Genomic DNA, 17,232 nt, shown 5'->3' on the forward strand with positions numbered 1-17,232 from the left:
GCGAAGTGATCGGCCGATGCCATTGAAATCGTATTGTTGACCTCATGCGTTTCCAAATTAAGGAAAATGTAATCAAGTAGGTGACCAGATCAATGTATAGGAAGTGCGGGAATGAGTTTTAGATTGCAAAGTTTCAAGTGTTTCATTGACATTTTTGGCTAGATGTGATAGGCCTCAAGCCACAGGTTTAAATCACCTACAACGACCAAACTATGTTTTTGAAGGCAAAGTGGCTGAGCTGTGCAAATGGCTCAACAGTAGCTGGGCCAAATAAACAACAGAGAGGGCATCCGCTTGATCTAAGAACAGCAAAGGTCACCTTAGAGCAACGAAAGATAATGAATCTAAAAAAAAAAAAAAGAATTACAACCTCAATGCAGAAAATCAAACAAAACTCTTCTTTGTATCAGGAGGAACCCAAAAAAACTCAATTAATCCCCCAGATCACCAATTTACAAAGTCCTTCAACAGAGTTACCGAGAATTCTCCTGGAATTCCACAACCCATAATGCACCACCATTGACATACCACACTCGCAGGCCTTCTGGGATACCATTGCTAACAAGCATGTCCCCAAAATAAAGAAACTGGAAGACTACCTAAGGAACAAAAGAATCAACCAGCCTACAATGAACCCCAATAACAGAACGAAAGATGCAAACAGACATCAGTCGCTCTTTCACACTAGTATCTAACACTTCGCTTCGATGAACTGGTCAAAGGAAGAAGGCCGTCTGGGTCTCCATCAGAACGCGTCATTGCGCGAATCTTGAAAAACATCTTTCTAAGGCAGTCGGCCACCTCATGTCAACAGATATCTGAACAACTTCCTAGATTGAGGAACCTTCCCCTCTCAACTCTAGAAGCCCTTCCCCAAACTACTGGTAAAACAGAGTCACCTGCACCCATCTCACCCAGCAATGCCGGCCGTTCTCTAATTGCCCATTATCAAGAAAATAGACTGGAAGCCATGTATTTTCTCAGCTCTCCACCTATGTTCAAGAGAACAATATAGTCTCAGGCTGGCAATGTGGTTTCCACCTCGGCTGAGACGTGGAATCAGGTGTCTTCGTAGGACAGTGGACGAACAGTAAGTAGATGCACTACTATCATTGGACCTGTCTGCGGCTTCTTAATCCCACCACCAAACTCTACTACTGAGACTAGAAAAGCATACTCGAGGTCTGGATAACGTCAACAGTCGCCACATTAGCATGCTGGGTAACTATGGTGGTATTTCTAACGCTAACTGTGAATGGTGAACACATAGCAGAAACCAGAGAAACACATTCAGTCTCAGGACAGCTAGGCAAGTAGAATACACCGCGCTACTAGGAATGTGTCTATTGTCAGCTTAATAGCGCTTTTAGTACTAATTTGATCTTTATTCAGAGGAGTTGGACTACCAGAGTATGGGACCAAGCAATGGCTACACGCCCTTCACCTCAACCTTGATGACATTATATTGTATTGTATTTATATAGCGCTTACTACCCCTGACGAGGAGTCGAAGCGCTTTTCAGGGAGTATAACATTACTCCGGAACCCAAAAGCATTATTGGTGGATTTGTGTACATCACCAGGTCCCTTTTGTTAGTGACTGGGATAAAGGCACTGTTAAAAACTCTCAGATCTACAATCCTATACTTCCCTGTGTGAGCAGATTCACACCTGAGCAGCAACAATTCTAAGGGCATGTACTACTATAACATACATGGACTGGTCTCTATATATGTCACATGTTACAAGGATGGGACTTGGAGTGGGACCCTGCTCAAGTCACAACTTGTTTGTGGCCAATGCCTTCTATTTCTGACTACCTGTTTCTACAACCAAAAGTATACACACCTGACCTGCGTGTTTTTCCTACACAAAAAATAGTAGATGCACCTGTGTTTATGAACCAGTGTGATGAACATAGGCTTTTGGAAAGGAATAACATGATTCAGGGTGTGGGTTACTAGTGAGTGGCAGATGCAAGGAACGGCCCCTCTATTTCCAGCATGGTACCGTCCTAAAGGACTTATAGTTTTGAATGATAACATTCAGAAGGCAACACGTTCTGGATGTGCCAGTATTGGGAAATTAACAAATCCAATAGAATCCCGACAGAATTACTCACATTTTCCTAGAAGTCTGTTAAGCAATGAATGCTTGAATTGTAAACGCTACTTTCCAAAAACCAAACATGAATGTAAAAGGCATGCATTGACAATCACTCAAAAAGCCAGTGTTTCTAGAGAGTTGCCGAGGGAGTTGCAGTACTACTAGTGGGTTGTAGGTAGGATATGGTGTACATCAGCACACACAGTACTGGAAAACTGTGTCAAAATGGTGTTATGCATCCCCCTGACTTCAGGCATACGACATATTGAGTCATTAGTTGAAACTATGAATTTAAGTGTTTTTCTTGAAAGAATACAAAACAATAGGGCCAAAGAAAGTTGATAACTCCAGCATTTAGGGCACTCGTCCAAAAATGGTCCTATTCTGCAAGAGAAGCAACCAGACAAATGAGTGAGATGTATTCTGAAAACATTAAAGGTACACTAGGACTGCTGAAGGAAAGAATATATTTAGTTTTTACAACTGATATCATTTGCTTTGTAATTGTAAAGGAAACACTAGAAAGTTACAGAACAGAACAAACACAACACAAATGTATATTTGCATTGCACTCTTCTGTAGAAGTGATGGCGTCACACAAAGTCCCACGGAACCTTATCAGTTATCGAGACAATATTTGAACCTCATGGTATATGAATATACATCAGAAAAAGTTAAGTAAACACAACTCCACGTGCAGTTCCTTTTTGAGCTGCCTTAGGCAGGATGGGGTGTGACAGGCAGCTAAATAAGCAACATGCCTTCTTTCCTGGAAGCCTGCTGCCTGAAAAAATGTAAATGTGTCACTTTGGTTTATGGAACAATCTAAACGGATAGAATTGACACAGTTCTTTTCGGAAATATACTCTGCGTCACCCGCTCTGAAATGCACCGCTTTAATGGAAACCTATGGAAAATGTTTTACACTAGGTTAGGTACAATATGACTTTGCATAAGTACAAAAATACCTTTTGAAGGCATTGAAAGCACTTAAACGTGCATTGTTCTTATACTCCGTGCAGTCTGTCTTATAGTGTGTGTGAAACATTTATAAACACATGTATTCCCGTGCTTGCTGCCACAAGCTGGGACCTCATAGCACTATGAATACACTTACCATTATTAACAAGGATTCAAATCAGCGAGCCTCCAGTTACACACACAGACAACTGAAGTGATCACATTAACCAACTGAACTTTCCTACCAGGGCAGCGCATTGCCACAGATTAGTTTATCTTTCGTTTATTTTTCATTTTAGGGGCATGTGTTATATTTTATATGCAGTTAAAGGTAAAAGGCCAACAACATAGTGACAGAAATTTTTGTTCTTTTTATGCATGTTACCCCTCCACACTCACTGATCCCCCCCCTCCCCCCCCCATTATACTCAGGAGCACACCGACACATTTCCTTGGACTTCGACAATTGCTTACAACATATTGGTTAATAAGTATTGACATATTTTTTAGGTAAAACTTCAAATGTACTGAACATGCAGTTTAAAGGGCAAGACAACATTTTCTGCCTGGGAATTGGCTCTACGGGGTCGTTTGGGAGCCCTTTTGTACTGTGAAGTGCAAGGCATGTGTGCAGACAATCAGCCCGGAGGCCCCATACAGCATTACATTAAATCTTTATTGGTACAGGTTTCACTGGGATTTCATTTATTGTATTAATTGTATAACTGTGTAGATGATGTCACCCCTACGTCATATCCGGTCTGTCTGTCTGTAGACATGTCCTGGCATAGGTGAACCTTGCACTGAAAAGCAATGAAAGTTTTAAGAATCAAGTGTTTCAGCTCCCACATATCACCTCCTCTAGGACATCACGTGGCCACCCCAGTGCCTACTGGTACAATATGATCTATATATAACACTGGCACTGCTGGAATAAAGTGCAATCAGGAGGGGCGATATGCTGTCCTCTCAGACATCCTTAGGAGCACTCAGCTGATCTCTGTTGAGATGAAAAATGTTAACATCAATGCGATTATGAAGAAGCGGCAGCGAAGAATTTTCAAAAAGGAACTGTTCATTAACATCAGCGGGAGAAGAGCAACAAAAAAACGATAACAAATTCCTTTATGAAAAATATGCATGTGTATATATGTGTTTATTTGACTTAAAGAGGCAAGTCTAGCAAGCTCGATGGCTGCTCTATAGCCACGCGGGTTACATTTAGGACTCCCAGTTTTAGGGTATTTATTTTTTAACATTTTGATCTGTATTGATCCATATTTCTTTTTGGGCCGTTTTATAGGTATTTATTTTATGTTTTGAGAATAAATGGAGTGATAAAATGGTATATTTCCACATTCATTTCACTGAAAAACATGCACTCATACTTTGACGTCGGTCACTTTTTAGCAAATTAAGCAGTCAAATATTATATTACACCTCACTGAGAGGCAAACATTAGCAATTATATACAAATATATGATCCCATATGCCCACATCTAAGGGAACCTCATCCTGTTTTTAAATCCCCCCCTGGTGTCTATCTGCTTAGCTTTTTGTCTGGAATTCTTGAGCACAACAAGGAGAGTAATTTACAAGAAGCAGAATTTTCTGTATTTTTCCGCTTTTAAAAATAAATACAGACAGGAGGTAGATTGTTTCTGTCTGTATTTATCTGTAAATATCAGTAAAAAGGAAAATTAGAAACCTTAATTAAAATTGAGAATTGGATACATGAAGGAGGTTGTAGAAATCGAGGCAAGGAAGGCGGTGCATGAGGGGTGTGTTGTTACAAGAGTGTGTTGGGGTAGAAACGAGACAGAGAAGTGTGTCTCAAGCATGACAACCAGCATGGCATTGCTTCTGCTGAACCACCCTTATCACTGTTTCCTTCAATAACCCTCACCACTTCCTTTTTTATAAACACCGTGCCAACTCTAAGGGAGAGGTGTGGCGCAGCGGCCAGAGCAGCTGACTCCAGAGCAAGGGGCTCACAGTTCCATCCCCGGTGCTGGTGGCAGCTCAGCTTAGCACCATGTGACTCTGCGCAACCGCTCACTTCATCTCCTTGACAGACCCCAGTGTCTTGAAACCTTAAGGGGTGATATGTGCGCGCTTTACAAATATGGATTACTATCTTAATGTTGAACCTTTGCCCAAACCTAAAACTAACCCTTTCCTTGACCTTCCCCTAACCCTTTACCAAACTGAAACCTTGCCACCTCTTGAAATCCAAACACCATCACTATTAGTAAAATTCACCTGTTTAACATCCATATCCCTTTATTTTTGTCACACTGCTTTTTTCCTGATAATGGAAAAAAATATTTTTATTGATATCATAGTTTTACCGAATTATATTCATTTTTCTTCACATTGGTATTTCTTCCAGACATGATCTCCATTTGAGATGCTGGAACGTAATGTGATCAGTAACAACCTTTAAACACAAAATGTATGGATTACAGGAAAAGCATAACTGAACCATGATAGCTCTCCGGGGGGCAGTAAAGAAGGAACAATATTGAGTGGAAGACAGAAATTGGATTTAATCGCTCCTCGGGGTCCTGGAACGAATTCATACGCTTCGATTGATGGGGATATAGGAAGAGGCGACGCATCTATTGAAAGCATTAAATGTCATATTGACACCGTAAGACGGGTCTACTGGTTAAACATCCTACACAAGCGGTTCTCAAACAGCAGCCAAACCCCCTCCCATTCTCACCTGGGTCCCAGGAAAGGGAGAGACAATCCCACCCGCTGGAAGGAAGCGAAAGCCGAAGAGACACAAAATCCCTTCCAGGAATGTTCATGGGGTTTCTCTGTTACCCACTTAAATACATTGAAATTAAACAGAGTTTAGTCGGTTTTATGGCCTGATCCAAAGATGCTGCTGTGTTTCAACTGCTGCTGCTGGTTTCGAGGTGGAAGTTCATTGCCTTTCTCTTTTCACAATATATAATTTGTTTCTAATCAAATGCAGCTTCTTGGGTGACAAGCTGTTGGGAAAGTTCCTTGTGCTTGCGATGTTCAACACTCCGTCCATCATTTCCTTTGGTTTTGCAAAGTTCCTTGCCTCCCAGGTTTGCTTCTTTGCTCACATTACACAAATGTTGACTCCATGTTATGGCAAATGCATGTTGAAATTGTTAAGCAAGATACAACCTGTGTTTTCTACAAACTGCTTCAAGATGGCAACCGGGGCTGGCATTCCCACCTGGTGAGAGTAGTCCAACTCGTGGGTCTCTGAGGAGCTGCCCTCCATGCTCTGCGGCTTGTATACACTTGCGCCTTCCTTCAGGTCACCCCAACCTTCACAGAAGCATCAGTAGGTAATACTGACCTGGAGAAGTATTCATGCCGCACCATGAGTGTTTCCCTGGTAGATTTCACTTTCTGATTGAGAGTTTTTCACTTCAAAATGAGGAATAACAGGTATGTTCGGTTTTACTGCACGGTGAACCCTCATATTTTTCCTCGTCCTGATCCATTTTCCAAATGCATCTTCCTCGAGGTACACCGGGAGAGTCTTGAGTTGAGACAGCCGTAGCCCAATGCACAATTTGTCCCCCAATTCCAAAATCATGTACAATCACAGTGTCTTTATGCGGATTAAACATCAACTCTGTATGAACGGCAGAAGCAACAAACTGGCTCTACGGAAGCCATGATGGGGTACAGTGGGTGACCCCAAACAAGCCAACCCTCTAGAGAGGTCACTCCTTTTACTACAGACACATGGGGCCTGATTATGAGAGGCTCGTAATATTCTGATCTATACGTGAACCCATTTACACATGGGCCAGAATTACAAGCTTGAAGGATTTTAACGCATTCGATCTGTATCAGATGCATTAAATAGCTCAACCTTCGTTAAACTTCGGCAGGTCAAATCTGTCAAGATTTAGCAGGGAAAGTAGACGGTATTTACCATATGATGCAGATTTTTGTGTGTTTAACACCAAAATCCGCATGTCATTCGCCATAAACTCGTAATAGGTGTTATTTATCGTGCACGATAAATAACGTACCCCGTGGTATCGGTATTTATCAGAGGCGATATATAACACCTAAACATGTAATCAGACCCCATAGAGTCATAATACAGACGACCCCCAGAGCCCCAAACCCTCCAGTGGGCCCCCAGTCCTTCAGAAGGCCCCAGTTCAGCCCAATGCCATTGAATATCTGTGTATTATGGGAGACTCAGGCCCCTCATCACATTCTGCGGGGGAACACCGTCATTTTACGTTACGATACTCAAGACACAACCTACTTCTGGAGCCTACGCCTCTCACATCAGAAATACCAGCCTATCGCTCTTCTACCAACTTCAAGCCAGGAGTGGGGGTCACCATCACATGCAAAAAGAACAATTGATGGACAGAATGCAGAACAATGTCATACATTCACCCCAGTACAGAGATCTGGGCCTAAATACATCATTTGTTTAGCTCCCCATGCCCATTTAGGCGAGACCTTGCTTGGCAGTTCGGGCTGGACTGTTTCCATGAGGCAAAGGGTCAAGGCTGATTTGCATATAGCTGGGTCTGAACTGAGGTGGCAAAGTGAGCTAAAGAACGATGATGGATTCAACCCAGATCTGTGACTGGGGGTGAGTGTCTGAAAAGTTTCAGCACTCCGTCCGTCATCTCCTTGTGTTTGCTTTGTTCACCCTAAGTTGGCATGGTATGCCCAGACGTGGGTCCCTTGCTCACTTTGCCACTGGATTCAAGCTAGCCTGGCTGATGATGCAGCACGACTAATACAAACCCTTTACAAACTTCACTCAACCCAGGGAAACTCACACACCACTTATTCATCGGTGGGGCCCATAACACCGAAAACACACATTCACTCAGTTTTCCGGATAAGTGACAAGCTGACAAGCTGCAAGACAACACGGGGTACCTTAATACTATAATTCTCTAAAATAATATCTATATACATTATATACAATAGACTCTGGAGTTTTCCAGTTTAAACATCAAGGTACTCCGTTATTTTGGGTCGATGGACCAACTAGTAGGAATCAGTTGAAAGCGATTAAGTCCTGCTCAATCACAATTAAACAATTAACTTTTATAGATCATAACTTTAATTTTATTACCCACAGACTCAGTTTGAGTTAGCATGACATTTTATCTAGATTCTTTGAATAAATTGAATAAGTAAAATTTTATTAGACAATTTATAATCATTCATTTCATAAGCGTTTCAAGTAAAGATTCAAAAGAAACAGAAAAATCCTCATTACCCTTGGCCTTAGGGCGATGACGAGAATGGTTCACCGGAGCATGAACCGCAGATCATAGGATAGGTTCCCAAACTGACTGACTGTCCCTCTAACCTCCTCGGACATATTCCCTCCCAGGATTGAATCCTGCGACGGTCTCGTTCCTTTCTCCCATCAAAGTTCGAAGTTCAAATCTGTCAAAGTCTTTTCAGCATCAGTGAGATAATCGTCTCAACAGACAGCGTGTCGTGTTGAATAGAAAATGAAAGTGTCACAAAGTCATCATAGACACTAATTTTCATACCCTTTCACTAACTTGCTATACCCAGAATTGAAACTTTTTAGGGGCTGTGATTAATTTCCATTGGTCCATTGGAGGGGTGGTGATGGTCACCTCATTGTCCTCCTTGCCTAAACCTGTTCCGTAAATTTCATATTCATACGCATCCTTGTGACTTGTCATATTCCACCATTTGTAACAACTGTATTATTTATAAATGCTGTAGTCCAAATTCTTGCATCCATTTCCCAGGCTTTTGTACAGAGAATCTTGGCATCCACTCTTGTCCTAGGCCAGTGCGGCCTTGACATCTCTCACTCCAGGCATAGGCCCTCACTCGTGACTGTAACTTTCGTTCTGCTCATGCGCAGGGGCCATCTTGGTAATAAGTGATCATCCTCTCTGGGCAGCGGCCATTTTCTCAGCGAGGCCTAGCAGACCCGAACGGAACTAATGTGAAAACAACATAGCAGAAATTAGATATAGCAAATAAGCCTTTCTGTTTACCACTCACCGTTCTAATGACCCGGGTTAGGTGTTACCTAGCGCAAGCAACATTTAAAGCCATTTTACTTACCATCTGCATTCTTTGCGACAATATTTAGCTACACAACAAATATATGCAATTTACTTCTATTTTCTACATGAAGCACAAAGCTATGTTAATGTAAGTTCACATCTGTAAGTAAATTAGATTTTTGCATATGCCAGTTAGTTTTCCCACGTGTAGTGTCTAAATAAAGGTACATTGATTGATTAGTAAATTCATTCAAACAATTAGTAAATTAGGGTTATGAGGTCATTGACTTTGAAGGAGGTACAAAAGGGTTTGTATTTTCCCTTGCTCCATCACTGATGAGGGGTGTTACCACGAAACCGTTCCCAGGATGCTTGTTTCTGGTTCATGGAAGACCTGGCTTGGCAGTTCAGGCTGGAATGTTCCCATGAGGCACAGGGGTCAAGACTGATTTGCATATATTTGGGTCTAAACTGAGGTGGCGAAGTGAGCTAAAGTACGATGATGGATTCAACCCAGTTCTGTGACTGGGGGTGAGTGTCTGAAAAGTTTCAGCGTTCCATGCAAACTCTTCACTTTGGAAGATGCCTTATGGTTCTGGCGAGACTGGTGCTTACAGTTTTTTCATTAGTAAAAGAATTGAGCGCCGGTGCCCAAAGCTCTACTCAGAAGCCCATGGCCGGTACAATTAAATGTTGGTGCAATGAATACCAAGGCTCTCTAGTCTTGAATCCATCTCATGCCTCTTTAATCGACCACCGACACTGCCCATGAGTGTCAATTCCCTAAAATGCCAGGGGTCGCGGAAGTGACAGCGCATGCCATTTGACCTTTACTTTGACTCGCACAAACACACATGCTTACACATTTATGCACTCTCTCTCACATACACACACTCTCACCCGTAGGCACGCAATCAACATACATTTAACAGCATTTTTTACTTACCTTAGCTTCCGGATAGGGACATGTTCCAGCTAATGTACTCCATTCTTATTTCATTGATATTATTATTCACCATTTATGTAATAATCATTTGACTGAAAACCATGAAAGTGGAGCTTCGACCAACTTCCATTAGGGCGAGATGCCGTGAGTTCTGATTTTGCCACCTCTGAGGCCAGGCGTAGCAAAAGCAGCGCCAGTGGTAGGAAGGGGAAAGCCAGGGGTCGCAGCTGCGACCCCTAAATGGCGTCCATGTCCCTGCCTGTTTATCTCACTCCTGCAACTTCCTGCTTTCTCCCTTCCCGGCTGTCTCTTCCACGTCTTTCAGCTTTCTTTGGGGCATATCAGCAAGGGATTTATCTCCGGTTTTTTGGCTTTAAAAGCCAGAAAAGCAGAGATAAAACCATCGCCCTATCAGCAAGAGGGTGCTCACATGCAAATTTGCATGTTAGCACCCTTTTTCCTTACGCCGACCTTTGCATCTCTAATGAGATGCAAAGTGGGCGTTCCTCCCCAGAATAACAGGGGAAATGTCGCTAAGCGACATTTCTCCCATTATCAAGCCTCACCCTAACCTGCAGAGTGATAAGAAAAGTATTGCTAACCTCGGTTAGCGCTACTTTCCTTACGACTGCTTTTAAACTGACATAGCCATGATATCCTATGGAAGGTGGATATCATGGCTAAGTATGTGCAGCCCTATCAGCAACGTAGCGCCAAACGTTGTGCGATTATCGCTGGAATCCCAGCGATAATTGCACATTTGGCAGCTAACTCGGTTGTTTTTATCGCTCTGTTGATAAGCGTCGCTGATAGCGCGCTATCTCCACGATAAAAACAAGCGATCGCCAGCTATAATTATCCTAGCGCTGAGTGCGCTTAGCGATAACTATCGCCGGTTGTTGCTGATATGCCCCCAGTTTTTCTCTCCCTTGCTCTGGGTAAACGTATGATGCAGGAAAATAAGTGTGGGTCCCCACAAAAGAGTGCCAGTGGCCCCCACTGGCAACCACCGGCTCAAATTAAGCACGGGGTGAAATTCTGTACCGTTTTTGCTGCATCAGAGGGCAAACATTCATATGGGAACTTTAACCCCTTCGCCGCGGCAGGAATTCCGCCGCGGCGCTGGGGGGGTTTGGGGGCAGTTGCGGTGCCGCCGTGCTCGTGACGGAACCACTCCGTCATGAGTCACGGGCGAGCTGTGCTCATGACGGAGTGGTTCCGTCACGACTCCGCCCACTGCGCTAATCGCCCGCACAGGCGGGGAATTAGCGCCGCGTGGGCGGAGCGGCCGCCAACGGCCGCAGCATGACGGAACCACTCCGTCATGAGCACAGCGCACCCGTGGCTCATGACGGAGTGGTTCCGTCATGAGCACGGAACGGGTTAATAGGAACCACAGCTTTTGGAAGCCCCTGTAACATGCCCAACAAATTTGGATCAATTCTTATGGTTATTCCGAGGTGCATGTCTGTCCCTTTTGGGAAGGTTAGCGAAGCTCTGTCGAGCAGGACGAATTGTATTTACGGTTGAAATTGTTTAATTTCAGTGTAAAGTATGAATGCGCTATAACTATAGAATGAATGGCTGCGGCTGCCTCCACAGAAAAGGCCCTTTTAGAATGACTAATATATTTGTGCACACAACCTCTCACGACCGAAATACACCAAACTATGCAGAAAAGGTTTTTTACACTGCAAAATAATTTCCACATTTGGTGCAAAATTGTCATAGGCAAAAGTTATTGCACAGAGTTAGGGGTTGGACGCAGGAGAGAGCGTAGAAACAAAACTTTTTATTGGGATTTCCGTGGGTCGTTTTTCCAAAATATGACACCAGATTTGCTTTGTTTTGCTTCATTCACACTCTTTTGAAGGTTTTGTGACTTTTCATTCTGAACATTCTGTTGAAATTAGTGCCTGTCCAACGCGCATAGTTGTCTCCCTCCTAAAACTGTCTCTGCTTTCGTGCAAGTCAATGGGGAAAATCGATTCCCCCGATTTTGTTTTCAAAAGCTCCCTCTCTTCAGCTCGAAAATGTTGGCATCTATGTATCATGTAAGCAATTTGCATAATTTTGGAGAAATATGCCACTCCAACTTGGAGAAAATGAAACTTTTCCCAAAATATCCCAGGGCTGATATCATATTAGTAAATAAGACTTTTGGACAATCTTGACCAAAATTCCACTTTCCAAAAACACTTTAGAGCACAGGGCTTTAAATGTAAAAAAGTAGGGGGTGGGGGTCTGTAAAAGGGGTGTGGCTTACACACGTAAAGGACATTTCTGTGATTCCAATAGTGTGCCACCCAGCCAGTATTTTGGTTCCTCTCTGAGCCCACTGTTATTGCATCAAGATATATAACACGACAACTGTCATACACCTAAAACCAGCCAGAACTATTGAGTTTGTCAATGGTTGTTAGCCGTTTAAGAGAAATGAGTAACAAAATTATTTTGTTTTAAATAATTAATATTGAAAATGCTTAAATTCTGAAATTGTGAGACAGTGAATGAAAGATTACAGTCTCCATCGCTTCTGTGAGGTTCACTCTATGTTAGACATGTATGCCCTTTTTCTCTCCACATCTTCTGCATTTGTGTTTCTTGCACCGATATTTCCTTTTCAGCACCCTATTTTCACTGTCTCCTGAATGGAATTCCTTGCAGCTCCTTCACTTCAACGCCCCCAAACATACAACGACCCACTCACCTAGAAGCACTGTATTTTCTTTTACTTTGACAACTGTTTCCCTCCTTCACTCACATTTGTACAGAATCAGAATTACAACTGAAACACGTGACCCTTGCTCTGTGCATTCTGCAGCGAGCCCAGTGATTGGATGGTCGTGTATTCTGAAGATCTATTTGACCTACTGACAGTCACTGCGAAGAACTTGGACTGCCTTCAGCCTCAACTCCACAATGCTCAGTCGTGACCTGTTATCAACACTTGAAGGCAACTCAGTTGAAAGTATGCACTATACACGTGCAATATGCTAAACAATAAAAAAAATCCTGAAAATAGCTAACTCTATTAGAGAATGCAATAGGAAGTGAAACCTGAAGTATAAACAGAAACCAAATCGCTGATATGGATTACATAAATGTTTTTTTCCATTCATTGTACAAGACCAGCATTGTACTCAAGAAATAAAATGGGGGGGGGGGGGGGGCAAAGTGGGGTTACATACTTCTTACTTCAAAGAAAGAATTACAAAATCTGGTAACTGAGATGCTATCTTTTATCAGTTTTTATACTGAACCTGGTCATGTACAGAGATTGAAGCACATGTTCACTGACATGTTAATGTCTAGTTACAATAGTGGAAAACTCAAATCCTAGTTATTGTTTTGATTTACTTATGAGAAAAAGGCACTCAAAGTGTAACGAATTTGGCAGTAGAATGTCACTCCTACACACAATGAAACCGCATAAGTGTCACACATAAGCATTCTTACAACCTGCCAGCTATGTAGAACTCAAAACAAGATTGTATTTATTCAGTTGTAACATGCCTTTTCTGTATTTGTTTACTTTAAGTCGTGGATCATCTCTAGAACACATTTAAAAGGGCTTTCTATTTATAGTTGTTATTTGAAGAATGTACAGATAAAGGGAAAAAATACTTACTAGTTTTACCTGTTTTGCTTATTTTTGTCCCCACTGGAACAATATCTAGCCTTTGTTCATTTGATCTCTGTAGCACGTGCTTACCTATTAGGGCGCAATAAAGTGCAATGGCATGGGGGGGGAGATGTTTTATGTTGATTTGTTTTTTACAACCAACTTTAGTGAGAAATGTATGGCAGAGCACAGCATAACACAAATCAATAATGATTGGTGCAGAGGCGCAGCATTACCGCAAGTCCAAACAGCAGCATTGTAAAGCATTACATGATCAAATCGACACTCCATAATAACTACACTACTTCCCCCATATTTGTGTATGCTTTTGAGGGCAGCCACGTGCCTCGAACACTGGTTTCTCCTGGGGAGCGCACCAGTTCATCCCTTTGCGCCAGCAACTAACAGTCGGTGCCTTACGCTATTTTAACGCACAGGCAACATCACGTTTAGCAACTCAACAGGCCACCCCCAAAAGGAAGGCTTAACTCTAGGGCCGCCAACCTTCTCCAGCAGTTCCAATAATGCAATGCGGGGTGTTAGCGGCCCCAAAGAGATGAGAGTACTTGACCCACCCCCGCCCAGAAAGGCCTCAACACTGGGACATTCCCAAGGCACATGGAAAAAATCTGAGGCTGGAAGCGTGCAACGCAAACACACTTCCTGAGCGTTAGGGAGCACGTACTGTAAGCGCCGTGGGGTGATCAATGTCGCATGTAAGTGATTAAATGGAAACACACTCGGCCGCAATGAAATTGCCAATTCTCCAAGCTTCATGCATGCCTCCCTCCATTCCTCATTGTTCAGTGCTCCCACTCAGGCAGCCCATCTCTGTCGGGTCTTTTTAATGCCATCGGTGGTATGAATGACCAGCAATTGGTAGAATTGCTGAATTCGGGCAGTGGGTCCGTCAGGAGCTCGTCAGCCTGCAGGGCGTGGCATAGTTGAAGGTAGAGAAAGATCTGCAAATTGGATAGAGCATACCTAGCCTTTAATCTTAAAACAACATAAACGTCTCCCAGGTAAGAAATCCCTATGCGATCCCAGGGGACAAAACCTTCCAGGGTCGAAAGTTGACCAAGCCACGTTTCTCTCCATAAAGGTGTCATCCCAATGAAGAAGCCATTGCAGATGGTGAGCCAAAGACCTGCCCTTCAACAAGTGAGAGACACCTACATACAAGAAGGTAATGTGATGGGTAGACGTGCTCCGTACAAAAGATCAAGCCGACCATCTATACCCAATGAGTGAATTTTCAGATGATATACCGGGTCGTCTCACCCCGTGAACCAATCATTAACCTGCACTAAGTGAGCTGCAAGGTAGTATAGATAGATATCCGACATACCCAAGCCACCGTCAAATGGGGATCTACGTAGGGAGCGAAAGGCCACCCTGTGCCTCCCACCTGCCCAGACAAAGTTGGTTTTCTTAACTGTCAAGGAGTAAAACCATCTGGGGGGGACGGGATATGGATAGTTGCCCAAAGTATACAAATAACGAGGTAGCCTTACCATTTTAAACAGGGCAGTGCGCCTCATGGGGTTCAGAGGCAAGATGGCCCCACAGCGAGGTCGCGGTCAAGCTGCAGGCCCAGCTTCCTGAAATTAAGGGCCCAGGCCAAATCCGGGAAGGGGACACGTGAATCCCTAAATACTTGAACGAGTTGTGCTGGATCGGGATGTTGGGACACCAAACCTGCTCTAGGGCATCACCACACACCTCCACTAGACAGAACTTGCTTTTGTTAACCCGGAGCACGGACGCCTCACAGTAGAGCCGAAGAAGAATCAAACACTGGGACCCAGAGCGCTGAGGATCCTTCAAAAACAGAAGAATGTTTTCCGCATATAACGCTATGCGGTCTTCGAACCCGTTTCCCCATCGCCAGCCCCAAAGCTGGGCATTGCAGCATATAAGCCGCACCAGAGGTTCTATCAATCAATCAATCAGGGGTTTATAAAGTGCGCTACTCACCCGTGAGGTTCTCAAGGCGCTGGGAAGGGGGGAGGCAGTCACACACCCCTGGCGCGTACTGCACTCAATAGGAAACACAGGAGACAGAACCCCATTGATACGGACCTTGGCAGTCGGGGCATGATAAAGAAAACGGATCATGTGACAGAATCCCTACCCCAACCCGGCCTGCTGGAGGACCCTATCCATGATATCCCAAGACACTGTGTCAAAAGCCTTGGTAAAATCAACTAGCAAGAGGGCCAGAATGCCATCAAGATGCTACACCCAGGCCAGCGTGACATGGATCCTTCTAATACAATGGCGCCTGCTGCGGGCGGCATAAATACACACTGATCCAATTGAATCACATGTGGTAGCTCATGGCTCAGCCGCATCGCTACCACTTTTGCATAGAGCCTAATGTCAGAGTTAATCAGCGAAATTACGCTCCTTAGGCAGAACCTCAATTGTGGCACAATTGAGATCTGGTGGAAAAGACCCCTGCTGCAGGGCAGCTACATAAAAGTTCAGAAGGTGCAGGCATACGATATCGCAGAAGCGCTTATAACACTCAATGGGATACCCATCAGGGCCAGCCATCTTCCCGGCTTGCAATCCTGACACTGCGTCGTTCACCTCTTCCAATGTAAGGGCCTGATCAAACTCACGAGCTAGGGCACTAGGTACAGATGGCAACGGTATGCTATCCAGGAGGGGATTAGTGACTTCTGGTGGTAGTGGACATTGCGAGTATAACCCCCGAGAGAAATCAGCAAAGGTCTGAGCGATGTCAGGGAGATACTCCTGAGGGAATTCCGAAGAGTCCTGAACCACCGGAACCACTCAGTCAGAGACACCGTGAGTCACCAGCCAGTACAGCAATTTACCCAATTAATCGCCTGCTGCATACACCCTCTGTGTAGAAGCCATCCAACATTGTTCAACTTACTACAGGAAAACATGTTGTAGTTCTTCTTGTGCTATGGCTAAGAGACGACAAGATCATTATCAGTATCATGGTGGCTGAGGGAGGCCTCCAAACGCAGACTCTGGGCCTCCAGATCGATCAGCCGCATCTCGCAGAGCGCCTTCACCCGGCGGATGTAGCCTTTAAGACACCCTCTCAGGGAAGGCTTAATAGCTGCCCAGAGCATCACCGCCGAGGGGACCGAACCCAAGTTAAATCTGAAAAACTGTTATAGTTCCTCTACAACAAAGGCAGCTCATTCTGAACTTTGCAAGTATCATGCGCTGAACCTCTAGGCAGGAAGCAGGATGGTAGTATGGGCCCCCCAGGCCAGCAAAAGTGGAGCATGGTTAGAGATACTGCGTGAGAGAATGCACACAAACTGTTCGGGACGCAATGGCATGTGCTGCTGTCTGGTGAGTGTAAGCCCGCTTGATATGGTGTCAAGAGCGCCATATATCACAGAGGCCCAGCGAGTTAACCCAGGAGGACAGCTAAGCCGACCGGGAATGCCTGGCAGGGTATGGGGCAGAAGACGCATCTAAAATCGGGCCTGGTGTTGCATTAAACCCCCTCCCATCACCCTCGGCCTGGGGGAGAGTCAGGATAAAGGATTGCAACGCTTGCAGAG

The sequence above is a fragment of the Triturus cristatus genome, chromosome 9, assembly GCF_964204655.1.
Source record: "Triturus cristatus chromosome 9, aTriCri1.1, whole genome shotgun sequence".
Classification (NCBI taxonomy): Eukaryota; Metazoa; Chordata; class Amphibia; order Caudata; family Salamandridae; genus Triturus; species Triturus cristatus.